Source organism: Metopolophium dirhodum, chromosome 1, assembly GCF_019925205.1.
Source record: "Metopolophium dirhodum isolate CAU chromosome 1, ASM1992520v1, whole genome shotgun sequence".
NCBI lineage: Eukaryota > Metazoa > Arthropoda > Insecta > Hemiptera > Aphididae > Metopolophium > Metopolophium dirhodum.
The window spans coordinates 126959868-126977562 of record NC_083560.1 but is presented as its reverse complement, the minus strand read 5'-3'; the positions used below and the strand labels follow the sequence as shown (position 1 = coordinate 126977562).

Sequence of the window (17695 nt, the reverse complement as noted above, 5' to 3'; positions counted from 1 at the left end):
AAGTATATGATGCAAAACAAGTTGTGTGTTCAAATTTATTCGTATATTATGATATAATGAACAACCTACACGATGATTATTTTCTTATAGTAAATATACACACAGCTTTTTTTGGGCGTTAGTAGTTGATCATTTTGATTTTATATTTTACAAAATATTGCTTTATATTATGTACGCATTAAAGTATATCAAAAATGTTCAGTTGCTATTTTAAAATAGAAATTCATACCGTCAAGTAAAATGAAAGGGAATAATTATGTAATTTATACATTGACTGCCGCAACAAAAACTGTTGTAACTCATTTTTACAAGAAACTTTTTTTTATCTGGTTTACTATTTTTCTGGATTACCAACGAAACTCATAGTAGCATAAATCAACCAAAGACGTTACAATAGGATGCAATTACTGTGTCTTGGTTGGAAATTCAGAAAAATAGTAGGACTGGTTTTCTTTTCACAAAAGACCATGACACTAGTTAAATGCTTAAATGAATCACAAAGATCCCCGATTAATTACAGTAGATATTTCCTAAAAATACACTAACAGTGGCTAGAAAATATATCCCGAGAGTCTTCCGAAAAGAGTACACGCATTGATGGTCAAACTACTAACTATTTTATAAATATAAGTGGACAAGTATATTACTGATGTCTAATGAGAGGCACTAATTTAGGTACTAAAGAAGAGAAACCAGGAGGTTGAAGACTAAGGCCCTACATATTGAATAAGGAAAGCATGGAAAATCATAAAAAATTAAAGATATTAGACTGTATTGACCATGTTTATTATAAATATTAATACTTATTTACTGACCGACATAGTTTTATTACACTCATATAATAACAGAATGCTAATTAATAATTATAAAATTAATACAAAATAAAATAACAAATAATTAATTTTTTTCTTACCATTATCTAAAAATAAGGAACGAACAGCGCCTGGTTTTAATCTGTTCTTTAATTCAGTATTCTTGAAACAATCGGGTTCAAAATGAGTATTACAAACTCTTGTTCTATTTATTAGTATTTTAGCAGGACCTTTTTATATTCCACATTTTTCTATCCACTTATTTCTCAGCTTGAAATCCTTAGAATAGCCTAAGAGACTAAGATTCTTTGAAAGCCTGTTAAAGCAGTTTTGAACGGAACATCGTACTCCAGATCCTAAAGTATGGTCCTTTAAAATTTAAACACATAATTCATATTAAAAAAATATATTAATATTAGAAACAGCTAGGTTGCCAATTATTAAGTACAAATTAAAATATAATATGAGCTATATACGTATTTTAGTGACATAACATTCAATAGTCTAGTTTGTGTAGAGTCTATATACTTAAGATAGTCTAAAGACTATTTTTTGTAGAAACTAGAGGGTATAGATCCTTCCATGTCTTTGTAACCAAAATAACGAACTACAGAGTACTGGTTGTGAGTAACATAGAATCAGAATACTACTCACTACTATAGTACACTTGATAACCCAGCTAACCTTTCCCAACCATTGCAATATTGTTCAGGTGTAAGCCTCGTTTGCTGTAAAGTATATGATGCAAAACAAGTTGTGTGTTCAAATTTATTCGTATATTATGATATAATGAACAACCTACACGATGATTATTTTCTTATAGTAAATATACACACAGCTTTTTTTGGGCGTTAGTAGTTGATCATTTTGATTTTATATTTTACAAAATATTGCTTTATATTATGTACGCATTAAAGTATATCAAAAATGTTCAGTTGCTATTTTAAAATAGAAATTCATACCGTCAAGTAAAATGAAAGGGAATAATTATGTAATTTATACATTGACTGCCGCAACAAAAACTGTTGTAACTCATTTTTACAAGAAACTTTTTTTTATCTGGTTTACTATTTTTCTGGATTACCAACGAAACTCATAGTAGCATTAATCAACCAAAGACGTTACAATAGGATGCAATTACTGTGTCTTGGTTGGAAATTCAGAAAAATAGTAGGACTGGTTTTCTTTTCACAAAAGACCATGACACTAGTTAAATGCTTAAATGAATCACAAAGATCCCCGATTAATTACAGTAGATATTTCCTAAAAATACACTAACAGTGGCTAGAAAATATATCCCGAGAGTCTTCCGAAAAGAGTACACGCATTGATGGTCAAACTACTAACTATTTTATAAATATAAGTGGACAAGTATATTACTGATGTCTAATGAGAGGCACTAATTTAGGTACTAAAGAAGAGAAACCAGGAGGTTGAAGACTAAGGCCCTACATATTGAATAAGGAAAGCATGGAAAATCATAAAAAATTAAAGATATTAGACTGTATTGACCATGTTTATTATAAATATTAATACTTATTTACTGACCGACATAGTTTTATTACACTCATATAATAACAGAATGCTAATTAATAATTATAAAATTAATACAAAATAAAATAACAAATAATTAATTTTTTTCTTACCATTATCTAAAAATAAGGAACGAACAGCGCCTGGTTTTAATCTGTTCTTTAATTCAGTATTCTTGAAACAATCGGGTTCAAAATGAGTATTACAAACTCTTGTTCTATTTATTAGTATTTTAGCAGGACCTTTTTATATTCCACATTTTTCTATCCACTTATTTCTCAGCTTGAAATCCTTAGAATAGCCTAAGAGACTAAGATTCTTTGAAAGCCTGTTAAAGCAGTTTTGAACGGAACATCGTACTCCAGATCCTAAAGTATGGTCCTTTAAAATTTAAACACATAATTCATATTAAAAAAATATATTAATATTAGAAACAGCTAGGTTGCCAATTATTAAGTACAAATTAAAATATAATATGAGCTATATACGTATTTTAGTGACATAACATTCAATAGTCTAGTTTGTGTAGAGTCTATATACTTAAGATAGTCTAAAGACTATTTTTTGTAGAAACTAGAGGGTATAGATCCTTCCATGTCTTTGTAACCAAAATAACGAACTACAGAGTACTGGTTGTGAGTAACATAGAATCAGAATACTACTCACTACTATAGTACACTTGATAACCCAGCTAACCTTTCCCAACCATTGCAATATTGTTCAGGTGTAAGCCTCGTTTGCTGTAAAGTATATGATGCAAAACAAGTTGTGTGTTCAAATTTATTCGTATATTATGATATAATGAACAACCTACACGATGATTATTTTCTTATAGTAAATATACACACAGCTTTTTTTGGGCGTTAGTAGTTGATCATTTTGATTTTATATTTTACAAAATATTGCTTTATATTATGTACGCATTAAAGTATATCAAAAATGTTCAGTTGCTATTTTAAAATAGAAATTCATACCGTCAAGTAAAATGAAAGGGAATAATTATGTAATTTATATATTGACTGCCGCAACAAAAACTGTTGTAACTCATTTTTACAAGAAACTTTTTTTTATCTGGTTTACTATTTTTCTGGATTACCAACGAAACTCATAGTAGCATAAATCAACCAAAGACGTTACAATAGGATGCAGTTACTGTGTCTTGGTTGGAAATTCAGAAAAATAGTAGGACTGGTTTTCTTTTCACAAAAGACCATGACACTAGTTAAATGCTTAAATGAATCACAAAGATCCCCGATTAATTACAGTAGATATTTCCTAAAAATACACTAACAGTGGCTAGAAAATATATCCCGAGAGTCTTCCGAAAAGAGTACACGCATTGATGGTCAAACTACTAACTATTTTATAAATATAAGTGGACAAGTATATTACTGATGTCTAATGAGAGGCACTAATTTAGGTACTAAAGAAGAGAAACCAGGAGGTTGAAGACTAAGGCCCTACATATTGAATAAGGAAAGCATGGAAAATCATAAAAAATTAAAGATATTAGACTGTATTGACCATGTTTATTATAAATATTAATACTTATTTACTGACCGACATAGTTTTATTACACTCATATAATAACAGAATGCTAATTAATAATTAAAAAGTTAATACAAAATAAAATAACAAATAATTAATTTTTATCTTACCATTATCAAAAAATAAGGAATGAACAGCGCCTGGTTTTAATCTGTTCTTTAATTCAGTATTCTTGAAACAATCGGGTTCAAAATGAGTATTACAAACTCTTGTTCTATTTATTAGTATTTTAGCAGGATCTTTCTCTATTCCACATTTTTCTATCCACTTATTTCTCAGCTTGAAATCCTTAGAATAGCCTAAGAGACTAAGATTCTTTGAAAGCCTGTTAAAGCAGTTTTGAACGGAACATCGTAATCCAGATCCTAAAGTATGGTCCTTTAAAATTTAAACACATAATTCATATTAAAAAAATATATTAATATTAGAAACAGCTAGGTTGCCAATTATTAAGTACAAATTAAAATATAATATGAGCTATATACGTATTTTAGTGACATAACATTCAATAGTCTAGTTTGTGTAGAGTCTATATACTTAAGATAGTCTAAAGACTATTTTTTGAAGAAACTAGAGGGTATGGATCCTTCCATGTCTTTGTAACCAAAATAACGAACTACAGAGTCCTGGTTGTGAATAACATAGAATCAGAATACTACTCACTACTATAGTACACTTGATAACCCAGCTAACCTTTCCCAACCATTGCAATATTGTTCAGGTGTAAGCCTCGTTTGCTGTAAAGTAAATGATGCAAAACAAGTTGTGTGTTCAAATTTATTCGTATATTATGATATAATGAACAACCTACACGATGATTATTTTCTTATAGTAAATATACACACAGCTTTTTTTGGGCGTTAGTAGTTGATCATTTTGATTTTATATTTTACAAAATATTGCTTTATATTATGTACGCATTAAAGTATATCAAAAATGTTCAGTTGCTATTTTAAAATAGAAATTCATACCGTCAAGTAAAATGAAAGGGAATAATTATGTAATTTATATATTGACTGCCCAACAAAAACTGTTGTAACTCATTTTTACAAGAAACTTTTTTTTATCTGGTTTACTATTTTTCTGGATTACCAACAAAACTCATAGTAGCATAAATCAACCAAAGACGTTACAATAGGATGCAGTTACTGTGTCTTGGTTGGAAATTCAGAAAAATAGTAGGACTGGTTTTCTTTTCACAAAAGACCATGACACTAGTTAAATGCTTAAATGAATCACAAAGATCCCCGATTAATTACAGTAGATATTTCCTAAAAATACACTAACAGTGGCTAGAAAATATATCCCGAGAGTCTTCCGAAAAGAGTACACGCATTGATGGTCAAACTACTAACTATTTTATAAATATAAGTGGACAAGTATATTACTGATGTCTAATGAGAGGCAATAATTTAGGTACTAAAGAAGAGAAACCAGGAGGTTGAAGACTAAGGCCCTACATATTGAATAAGGAAAGCATGGAAAATCATAAAAAATTAAAGATATTAGACTGTATTGACCATGTTTATTATAAATATTAATACTTATTTACTGACCGACATAGTTTTATTACACTCATATAATAACAGAATGCTAATTAATAATTAAAAAGTTAATACAAAATAAAATAACAAATAATTAATTTTTTTCTTACCATTATCTAAAAATAAGGAACGAACAGCGCCTGGTTTTAATCTGTTCTTTAATTCAGTATTCTTGAAACAATCGGGTTCAAAATGAGTATTACAAACTCTTGTTCTATTTATTAGTATTTTAGCAGGATCTTTTTATACTCCACATTTTTCTATCCACTTATTTCTCAGCTTGAAATCCTTAGAATAGCCTAAGAGACTAAGATTCTTTGAAAGCCTGTTAAAGCAGTTTTGAACGGAACATCGTAATCCAGATCCTAAAGTATGGTCCTTTAAAATTTAAACACATCATTCATATTAAAAAAATATATTAATATTAGAAACAGCTAGGTTGCCAATTATTAAGTACAAAATAAAATATAATATGAGCTATATACGTATTTTAGTGACATAACATTCAATAGTCTAGTTTGTGTAGAGTCTATATACTTAAGATAGTCTAAAGACTATTTTTTGTAGAAACTAGAGGGTATGGATCCTTCCATGTCTTTGTAACCAAAATAACGAACTACAGAGTACTGGTTGTGAGTAACATAGAATCAGAATACTACTCACTACTATAGTACACTTGATAACCCAGCTAACCTTTCCCAACCATTGCAATATTGTTCAGGTGTAAGCCTCGTTTGCTGTAAAGTATATGATGCAAAACAAGTTGTGTGTTCAAATTTATTCGTATATTATGATATAATGAACAACCTACACGATGATTATTTTCTTATAGTAAATATACACACAGCTTTTTTTGGGCGTTAGTAGTTGATCATTTTGATTTTATATTTTACAAAATATTGCTTTATATTATGTACGCATTAAAGTATATCAAAAATGTTCAGTTGCTATTTTAAAATAGAAATTCATACCGTCAAGTAAAATGAAAGGGAATAATTATGTAATTTATATATTGACTGCCGCAACAAAAACTGTTGTAACTCATTTTTACAAGAAACTTTTTTTTATCTGGTTTACTATTTTTCTGGATTACCAACGAAACTCATAGTAGCATAAATCAACCAAAGACGTTACAATAGGATGCAGTTACTGTGTCTTGGTTGGAAATTCAGAAAAATAGTAGGACTGGTTTTCTTTTCACAAAAGACCATGACACTAGTTAAATGCTTAAATGAATCACAAAGATCCCCGATTAATTACAGTAGATATTTCCTAAAAATACACTAACAGTGGCTAGAAAATATATCCCGAAAGTCTTCCGAAAAGAGTACACGCATTGATGGTCAAACTACTAACTATTTTATAAATATAAGTGGACAAGTATATTACTGATGTCTAATGAGAGGCAATAATTTAGGTACTAAAGAAGAGAAACCAGGAGGTTGAAGACTAAGGCCCTACATATTGAATAAGGAAAGCATGGAAAATCATAAAAAATTAAAGATATTAGACTGTATTGACCATGTTTATTATAAATATTAATACTTATTTACTGACCGACATAGTTTTATTACACTCATATAATAACAGAATGCTAATTAATAATTAAAAAGTTAATACAAAATAAAATAACAAATAATTAATTTTTATCTTACCATTATCAAAAAATAAGGAATGAACAGCGCCTGGTTTTAATCTGTTCTTTAATTCAGTATTCTTGAAACAATCGGGTTCAAAATGAGTATTACAAACTCTTGTTCTATTTATTAGTATTTTAGCAGGATCTTTCTCTATTCCACATTTTTCTATCCACTTATTTCTCAGCTTGAAATCCTTAGAATAGCCTAAGAGACTAAGATTCTTTGAAAGCCTGTTAAAGCAGTTTTGAACGGAACATCGTAATCCAGATCCTAAAGTATGGTCCTTTAAAATTTAAACACATAATTCATATTAAAAAAATATATTAATATTAGAAACAGCTAGGTTGCCAATTATTAAGTACAAATTAAAATATAATATGAGCTATATACGTATTTTAGTGACATAACATTCAATAGTCTAGTTTGTGTAGAGTCTATATACTTAAGATAGTCTAAAGACTATTTTTTGTAGAAACTAGAGGGTATGGATCCTTCCATGTCTTTGTAACCAAAATAACGAACTACAGAGTCCTGGTTGTGAATAACATAGAATCAGAATACTACTCACTACTATAGTACACTTGATAACCCAGCTAACCTTTCCCAACCATTGCAATATTGTTCAGGTGTAAGCCTCGTTTGCTGTAAAGTAAATGATGCAAAACAAGTTGTGTGTTCAAATTTATTCGTATATTATGATATAATGAACAACCTACACGATGATTATTTTCTTATAGTAAATATACACACAGCTTTTTTTGGGCGTTAGTAGTTGATCATTTTGATTTTATATTTTACAAAATATTGCTTTATATTATGTACGCATTAAAGTATATCAAAAATGTTTAGTTGCTATTTTAAAATAGAAATTCATACCGTCAAGTAAAATGAAAGGGAATAATTATGTAATTTATATATTGACTGCCCAACAAAAACTGTTGTAACTCATTTTTACAAGAAACTTTTTTTTATCTGGTTTACTATTTTTCTGGATTACCAACGAAACTCATAGTAGCATAAATCAACCAAAGACGTTACAATAGGATGCAGTTACTGTGTCTTGGTTGGAAATTCAGAAAAATAGTAGGACTGGTTTTCTTTTCACAAAAGACCATGACACTAGTTAAATGCTTAAATGAATCACAAAGATCCCCGATTAATTACAGTAGATATTTCCTAAAAATACACTAACAGTGGCTAGAAAATATATCCCGAGAGTCTTCCGAAAAGAGTACACGCATTGATGGTCAAACTACTAACTATTTTATAAATATAAGTGGACAAGTATATTACTGATGTCTAATGAGAGGCACTAATTTAGGTACTAAAGAAGAGAAACCAGGAGGTTGAAGACTAAGGCCCTACATATTGAATAAGGAAAGCATGGAAAATCATAAAAAATTAAAGATATTAGACTGTATTGACCATGTTTATTATAAATATTAATACTTATTTACTGACCGACATAGTTTTATTACACTCATATAATAACAGAATGCTAATTAATAATTATAAAGTTAATACAAAATAAAATAACAAATAATTAATTTTTTTCTTACCATTATCTAAAAATAAGGAACGAACAGCGCCTGGTTTTAATCTGTTCTTTAATTCAGTATTCTTGAAACAATCGGGTTCAAAATGAGTATTACAAACTCTTGTTCTATTTATTAGTATTTTAGCAGGACCTTTTTATATTCCACATTTTTCTATCCACTTATTTCTCAGCTTGAAATCCTTAGAATAGCCTAAGAGACTAAGATTCTTTGAAAGCCTGTTAAAGCAGTTTTGAACGGAACATCGTACTCCAGATCCTAAAGTATGGTCCTTTAAAATTTAAACACATAATTCATATTAAAAAAATATATTAATATTAGAAACAGCTAGGTTGCCAATTATTAAGTACAAATTAAAATATAATATGAGCTATATACGTATTTTAGTGACATAACATTCAATAGTCTAGTTTGTGTAGAGTCTATATACTTAAGATAGTCTAAAGACTATTTTTTGTAGAAACTAGAGGGTATAGATCCTTCCATGTCTTTGTAACCAAAATAACGAACTACAGAGTACTGGTTGTGAGTAACATAGAATCAGAATACTACTCACTACTATAGTACACTTGATAACCCAGCTAACCTTTCCCAACCATTGCAATATTGTTCAGGTGTAAGCCTCGTTTGCTGTAAAGTATATGATGCAAAACAAGTTGTGTGTTCAAATTTATTCGTATATTATGATATAATGAACAACCTACACGATGATTATTTTCTTATAGTAAATATACACACAGCTTTTTTTGGGCGTTAGTAGTTGATCATTTTGATTTTATATTTTACAAAATATTGCTTTATATTATGTACGCATTAAAGTATATCAAAAATGTTCAGTTGCTATTTTAAAATAGAAATTCATACCGTCAAGTAAAATGAAAGGGAATAATTATGTTATTTATATATTGACTGCCGCAACAAAAACTGTTGTAACTCATTTTTACAAGAAACTTTTTTTTATCTGGTTTACTATTTTTCTGGATTACCAACGAAACTCATAGTAGCATAAATCAACCAAAGACGTTACAATAGGATGCAGTTACTGTGTCTTGGTTGGAAATTCAGAAAAATAGTAGGACTGGTTTTCTTTTCACAAAAGACCATGACACTAGTTAAATGCTTAAATGAATCACAAAGATCCCCGATTAATTACAGTAGATATTTCCTAAAAATACACAAACAGTGGCTAGAAAATATATCCCGAGAGTCTTCCGAAAAGAGTACACGCATTGATGGTCAAACTACTAACTATTTTATAAATATAAGTGGACAAGTATATTACTGATGTCTAATGAGAGGCACTAATTTAGGTACTAAAGAAGAGAAACCAGGAGGTTGAAGACTAAGGCCCTACATATTGAATAAGGAAAGCATGGAAAATCATAAAAAATTAAAGATATTAGACTGTATTGACCATGTTTATTATAAATATTAATACTTATTTACTGACCGACATAGTTTTATTACACTCATATAATAACAGAATGCTAATTAATAATTAAAAAGTTAATACAAAATAAAATAACAAATAATTAATTTTTATCTTACCATTATCAAAAAATAAGGAATGAACAGCGCCTGGTTTTAATCTGTTCTTTAATTCAGTATTCTTGAAACAATCGGGTTCAAAATGAGTATTACAAACTCTTGTTCTATTTATTAGTATTTTAGCAGGATCTTTCTCTATTCCACATTTTTCTATCCACTTATTTCTCAGCTTGAAATCCTTAGAATAGCCTAAGAGACTAAGATTCTTTGAAAGCCTGTTAAAGCAGTTTTGAACGGAACATCGTAATCCAGATCCTAAAGTATGGTCCTTTAAAATTTAAACACATAATTCATATTAAAAAAATATATTAATATTAGAAACAGCTAGGTTGCCAATTATTAAGTACAAATTAAAATATAATATGAGCTATATACGTATTTTAGTGACATAACATTCAATAGTCTAGTTTGTGTAGAGTCTATATACTTAAGATAGTCTAAAGACTATTTTTTGTAGAAACTAGAGGGTATGGATCCTTCCATGTCTTTGTAACCAAAATAACGAACTACAGAGTCCTGGTTGTGAATAACATAGAATCAGAATACTACTCACTACTATAGTACACTTGATAACCCAGCTAACCTTTCCCAACCATTGCAATATTGTTCAGGTGTAAGCCTCGTTTGCTGTAAAGTAAATGATGCAAAACAAGTTGTGTGTTCAAATTTATTCGTATATTATGATATAATGAACAACCTACACGATGATTATTTTCTTATAGTAAATATACACACAGCTTTTTTTGGGCGTTAGTAGTTGATCATTTTGATTTTATATTTTACAAAATATTGCTTTATATTATGTACGCATTAAAGTATATCAAAAATGTTCAGTTGCTATTTTAAAATAGAAATTCATACCGTCAAGTAAAATGAAAGGGAATAATTATGTAATTTATATATTGACTGCCCAACAAAAACTGTTGTAACTCATTTTTACAAGAAACTTTTTTTTATCTGGTTTACTATTTTTCTGGATTACCAACGAAACTCATAGTAGCATAAATCAACCAAAGACGTTACAATAGGATGCAGTTACTGTGTCTTGGTTGGAAATTCAGAAAAATAGTAGGACTGGTTTTCTTTTCACAAAAGACCATGACACTAGTTAAATGCTTAAATGAATCACAAAGATCCCCGATTAATTACAGTAGATATTTCCTAAAAATACACTAACAGTGGCTAGAAAATATATCCCGAGAGTCTTCCGAAAAGAGTACACGCATTGATGGTCAAACTACTAACTATTTTATAAATATAAGTGGACAAGTATATTACTGATGTCTAATGAGAGGCACTAATTTAGGTACTAAAGAAGAGAAACCAGGAGGTTGAAGACTAAGGCCCTACATATTGAATAAGGAAAGCATGGAAAATCATAAAAAATTAAAGATATTAGACTGTATTGACCATGTTTATTATAAATATTAATACTTATTTACTGACCGACATAGTTTTATTACACTCATATAATAACAGAATGCTAATTAATAATTAAAAAGTTAATACAAAATAAAATAACAAATAATTAATTTTTATCTTACCATTATCAAAAAATAAGGAATGAACAGCGCCTGGTTTTAATCTGTTCTTTAATTCAGTATTCTTGAAACAATCGGGTTCAAAATGAGTATTACAAACTCTTGTTCTATTTATTAGTATTTTAGCAGGATCTTTCTCTATTCCACATTTTTCTATCCACTTATTTCTCAGCTTGAAATCCTTAGAATAGCCTAAGAGACTAAGATTCTTTGAAAGCCTGTTAAAGCAGTTTTGAACGGAACATCGTAATCCAGATCCTAAAGTATGGTCCTTTAAAATTTAAACACATAATTCATATTAAAAAAATATATTAATATTAGAAACAGCTAGGTTGCCAATTATTAAGTACAAATTAAAATATAATATGAGCTATATACGTATTTTAGTGACATAACATTCAATAGTCTAGTTTGTGTAGAGTCTATATACTTAAGATAGTCTAAAGACTATTTTTTGTAGAAACTAGAGGGTATGGATCCTTCCATGTCTTTGTAACCAAAATAACGAACTACAGAGTCCTGGTTGTGAATAACATAGAATCAGAATACTACTCACTACTATAGTACACTTGATAACCCAGCTAACCTTTCCCAACCATTGCAATATTGTTCAGGTGTAAGCCTCGTTTGCTGTAAAGTAAATGATGCAAAACAAGTTGTGTGTTCAAATTTATTCGTATATTATGATATAATGAACAACCTACACGATGATTATTTTCTTATAGTAAATATACACACAGCTTTTTTTGGGCGTTAGTAGTTGATCATTTTGATTTTATATTTTACAAAATATTGCTTTATATTATGTACGCATTAAAGTATATCAAAAATGTTCAGTTGCTATTTTAAAATAGAAATTCATACCGTCAAGTAAAATGAAAGGGAATAATTATGTAATTTATATATTGACTGCCCAACAAAAACTGTTGTAACTCATTTTTACAAGAAACTTTTTTTTATCTGGTTTACTATTTTTCTGGATTACCAACGAAACTCATAGTAGCATAAATCAACCAAAGACGTTACAATAGGATGCAGTTACTGTGTCTTGGTTGGAAATTCAGAAAAATAGTAGGACTGGTTTTCTTTTCACAAAAGACCATGACACTAGTTAAATGCTTAAATGAATCACAAAGATCCCCGATTAATTACAGTAGATATTTCCTAAAAATACACTAACAGTGGCTAGAAAATATATCCCGAGAGTCTTCCGAAAAGAGTACACGCATTGATGGTCAAACTACTAACTATTTTATAAATATAAGTGGACAAGTATATTACTGATGTCTAATGAGAGGCAATAATTTAGGTACTAAAGAAGAGAAACCAGGAGGTTGAAGACTAAGGCCCTACATATTGAATAAGGAAAGCATGGAAAATCATAAAAAATTAAAGATATTAGACTGTATTGACCATGTTTATTATAAATATTAATACTTATTTACTGACCGACATAGTTTTATTACACTCATATAATAACAGAATGCTAATTAATAATTAAAAAGTTAATACAAAATAAAATAACAAATAATTAATTTTTATCTTACCATTATCAAAAAATAAGGAATGAACAGCGCCTGGTTTTAATCTGTTCTTTAATTCAGTATTCTTGAAACAATCGGGTTCAAAATGAGTATTACAAACTCTTGTTCTATTTATTAGTATTTTAGCAGGATCTTTCTCTATTCCACATTTTTCTATCCACTTATTTCTCAGCTTGAAATCCTTAGAATAGCCTAAGAGACTAAGATTCTTTGAAAGCCTGTTAAAGCAGTTTTGAACGGAACATCGTAATCCAGATCCTAAAGTATGGTCCTTTAAAATTTAAACACATAATTCATATTAAAAAAATATATTAATATTAGAAACAGCTAGGTTGCCAATTATTAAGTACAAATTAAAATATAATATGAGCTATATACGTATTTTAGTGACATAACATTCAATAGTCTAGTTTGTGTAGAGTCTATATACTTAAGATAGTCTAAAGACTATTTTTTGTAGAAACTAGAGGGTATGGATCCTTCCATGTCTTTGTAACCAAAATAACGAACTACAGAGTCCTGGTTGTGAATAACATAGAATCAGAATACTACTCACTACTATAGTACACTTGATAACCCAGCTAACCTTTCCCAACCATTGCAATATTGTTCAGGTGTAAGCCTCGTTTGCTGTAAAGTAAATGATGCAAAACAAGTTGTGTGTTCAAATTTATTCGTATATTATGATATAATGAACAACCTACACGATGATTATTTTCTTATAGTAAATATACACACAGCTTTTTTTGGGCGTTAGTAGTTGATCATTTTGATTTTATATTTTACAAAATATTGCTTTATATTATGTACGCATTAAAGTATATCAAAAATGTTCAGTTGCTATTTTAAAATAGAAATTCATACCGTCAAGTAAAATGAAAGGGAATAATTATGTAATTTATATATTGACTGCCCAACAAAAACTGTTGTAACTCATTTTTACAAGAAACTTTTTTTTATCTGGTTTACTATTTTTCTGGATTACCAACGAAACTCATAGTAGCATAAATCAACCAAAGACGTTACAATAGGATGCAGTTACTGTGTCTTGGTTGGAAATTCAGAAAAATAGTAGGACTGGTTTTCTTTTCACAAAAGACCATGACACTAGTTAAATGCTTAAATGAATCACAAAGATCCCCGATTAATTACAGTAGATATTTCCTAAAAATACACTAACAGTGGCTAGAAAATATATCCCGAGAGTCTTCCGAAAAGAGTACACGCATTGATGGTCAAACTACTAACTATTTTATAAATATAAGTGGACAAGTATATTACTGATGTCTAATGAGAGGCAATAATTTAGGTACTAAAGAAGAGAAACCAGGAGGTTGAAGACTAAGGCCCTACATATTGAATAAGGAAAGCATGGAAAATCATAAAAAATTAAAGATATTAGACTGTATTGACCATGTTTATTATAAATATTAATACTTATTTACTGACCGACATAGTTTTATTACACTCATATAATAACAGAATGCTAATTAATAATTAAAAAGTTAATACAAAATAAAATAACAAATAATTAATTTTTTTCTTACCATTATCTAAAAATAAGGAACGAACAGCGCCTGGTTTTAATCTGTTCTTTAATTCAGTATTCTTGAAACAATCGGGTTCAAAATGAGTATTACAAACTCTTGTTCTATTTATTAGTATTTTAGCAGGATCTTTTTATACTCCACATTTTTCTATCCACTTATTTCTCAGCTTGAAATCCTTAGAATAGCCTAAGAGACTAAGATTCATTGAAAGCCTGTTAAAGCAGTTTTGAAAGGAACATCGTAATCCAGATCCTAAAGTATGGTCCTTTAAAATTTAAACACATCATTCATATTAAAAAAATATATTAATATTAGAAACAGCTAGGTTGCCAATTATTAAGTACAAATTAAAATATAATATGAGCTATATACGTATTTTAGTGACATAACATTCAATAGTCTAGTTTGTGTAGAGTCTATATACTTAAGATAGTCTAAAGACTATTTTTTGTAGAAACTAGAGGGTATGGATCCTTCCATGTCTTTGTAACCAAAATAACGAACTACAGAGTCCTGGTTGTGAATAACATAGAATCAGAATACTACTCACTACTATAGTACACTTGATAACCCAGCTAACCTTTCCCAACCATTGCAATATTGTTCAGGTGTAAGCCTCGTTTGCTGTAAAGTAAATGATGCAAAACAAGTTGTGTGTTCAAATTTATTCGTATATTATGATATAATGAACAACCTACACGATGATTATTTTCTTATAGTAAATATACACACAGCTTTTTTTTGGGCGTTAGTAGTTGATCATTTTGATTTTATATTTTACAAAATATTGCTTTATATTATGTACGCATTAAAGTATATCAAAAATGTTCAGTTGCTATTTTAAAATAGAAATTCATACCGTCAAGTAAAATGAAAGGGAATAATTATGTAATTTATATATTGACTGCCGCAACAAAAACTGTTGTAACTCATTTTTACAAGAAACTTTTTTTTATCTGGTTTACTATTTTTCTGGATTACCAACGAAACTCATAGTAGCATAAATCAACCAAAGACGTTACAATAGGATGCAGTTACTGTGTCTTGGTTGGAAATTCAGAAAAATAGTAGGACTGGTTTTCTTTTCACAAAAGACCATGACACTAGTTAAATGCTTAAATGAATCACAAAGATCCCCGATTAATTACAGTAGATATTTCCTAAAAATACACTAACAGTGGCTAGAAAATATATCCCGAGAGTCTTCCGAAAAGAGTACACGCATTGATGGTCAAACTACTAACTATTTTATAAATATAAGTGGACAAGTATATTACTGATGTCTAATGAGAGGCACTAATTTAGGTACTAAAGAAGAGAAACCAGGAGGTTGAAGACTAAGGCCCTACATATTGAATAAGGAAAGCATGGAAAATCATAAAAAATTAAAGATATTAGACTGTATTGACCATGTTTATTATAAATATTAATACTTATTTACTGACCGACATATTTTTATTACTCATATCTTCATTGTTTATAATAAGTCTAGATGACCGTCTTGGTTTAAAATTATTTACAACAGCATTTCCAATATGTTCCTCTCTGTAAAATTCAGATTCTATGCAATCACTTTCATCATAATAAACCAATTTTCTAGATTTTCAAATAATTGTAAAAACAAAATCTAGTCTGTAATTTTCATTAACTCACTTTATAATATTTTTTTCCATTGGTAAAATTACATAATTCCCAGTTTCAACAACATTACTTTGAGTAACATAACTATAAAAAAATAAAAATACTATTGAAAATTAAAAATTAAATTATAGAGATCCAGAAGTATTACTTAGAAGGAAAACCATTTTGATCATAAGGTTGGAGAATAGTATTTGAAAAAAAAAAATCGCTTTTTTCCTGGCTCTTAGTTTTCTTCTAAAAAATTATCACTGCATATACGTTTCCAATCGTGACAAACGATCAATTCCAAAAACTTATAGCCATTTTCTTCTCATATATTCATTCTTGGGAATTCTATATTAAAACAAATATTAATGAATACACAATAAATTGCTAATGTTAGGTTAAGAATAGAAACACAAAGTAGAAATTATTTAGTTAAATGGGTTCAAAATTATTTCACAGTATCCCGTACCAGGATAATGAATCATGCCAATAATATGATTCAAAAATGCATGTGCGGTTTTTTCACAACAGTTTGAGCGAGTAAATTTTTAGAACCAATTTGATACTCGCTCATGATAAATAACTCCTGGACGATTGACCTTGGTGTTACTGGATGTATTGAAGCACTCTATACACTTATGCATTTTTAAAACGTAGTGTTATATATTATTATCAAAAATATAGTGAAAATAATTAATATACAAGTGCAACCACCGAGACCAATTTGACAAGTCGGATATTGAAGTTATCTTTATCAATAGACAGTTATCTGTATTGTATGCAGTTGGCACTTAGAAAAGAGAACTCGATCAATGGACATGGGTAGCCTCGATCACTCAGTCTTGAAATGTATACGACACCTGTATTCCGGTCTCCTATAGGCCGATGATTGTGTTTTGAGGTGTAAGTTTTCTCGTGGTAGTTAATCCAGTCATCCATAGAATAGTTGGGTGGTTAGGTATCGCGTGTCGTATTTTTTAAAGGTATAGTATGCTTCAAGTATATTACATATGTAATATGTCTACTACAATCTCGCCGAGTACTGTACAAAGCACATGAATGAAACCAAGAAAAACATAAATTTTTGATTTCACAGTCACAAATTTGATGAGATATTATTCGTAATATTAAAAATGAATGTCTGAAAAGTAAATATACCTAATTATTATTATTTAGCCAGACAAACACACACGATAAAAAAAAATAATACTCCATCACGAAAACTACGAAAACAAAAGACAACCAACTTGTGA

General features: G+C 29.1%; 1 pseudogene; it reads right to left on the bottom strand.

The window, feature by feature from the left end:
• Window positions 1-1007: 1007 nt before the first annotated feature.
• Window positions 1008-17695, bottom strand: LOC132932723 (uncharacterized; annotated as a pseudogene).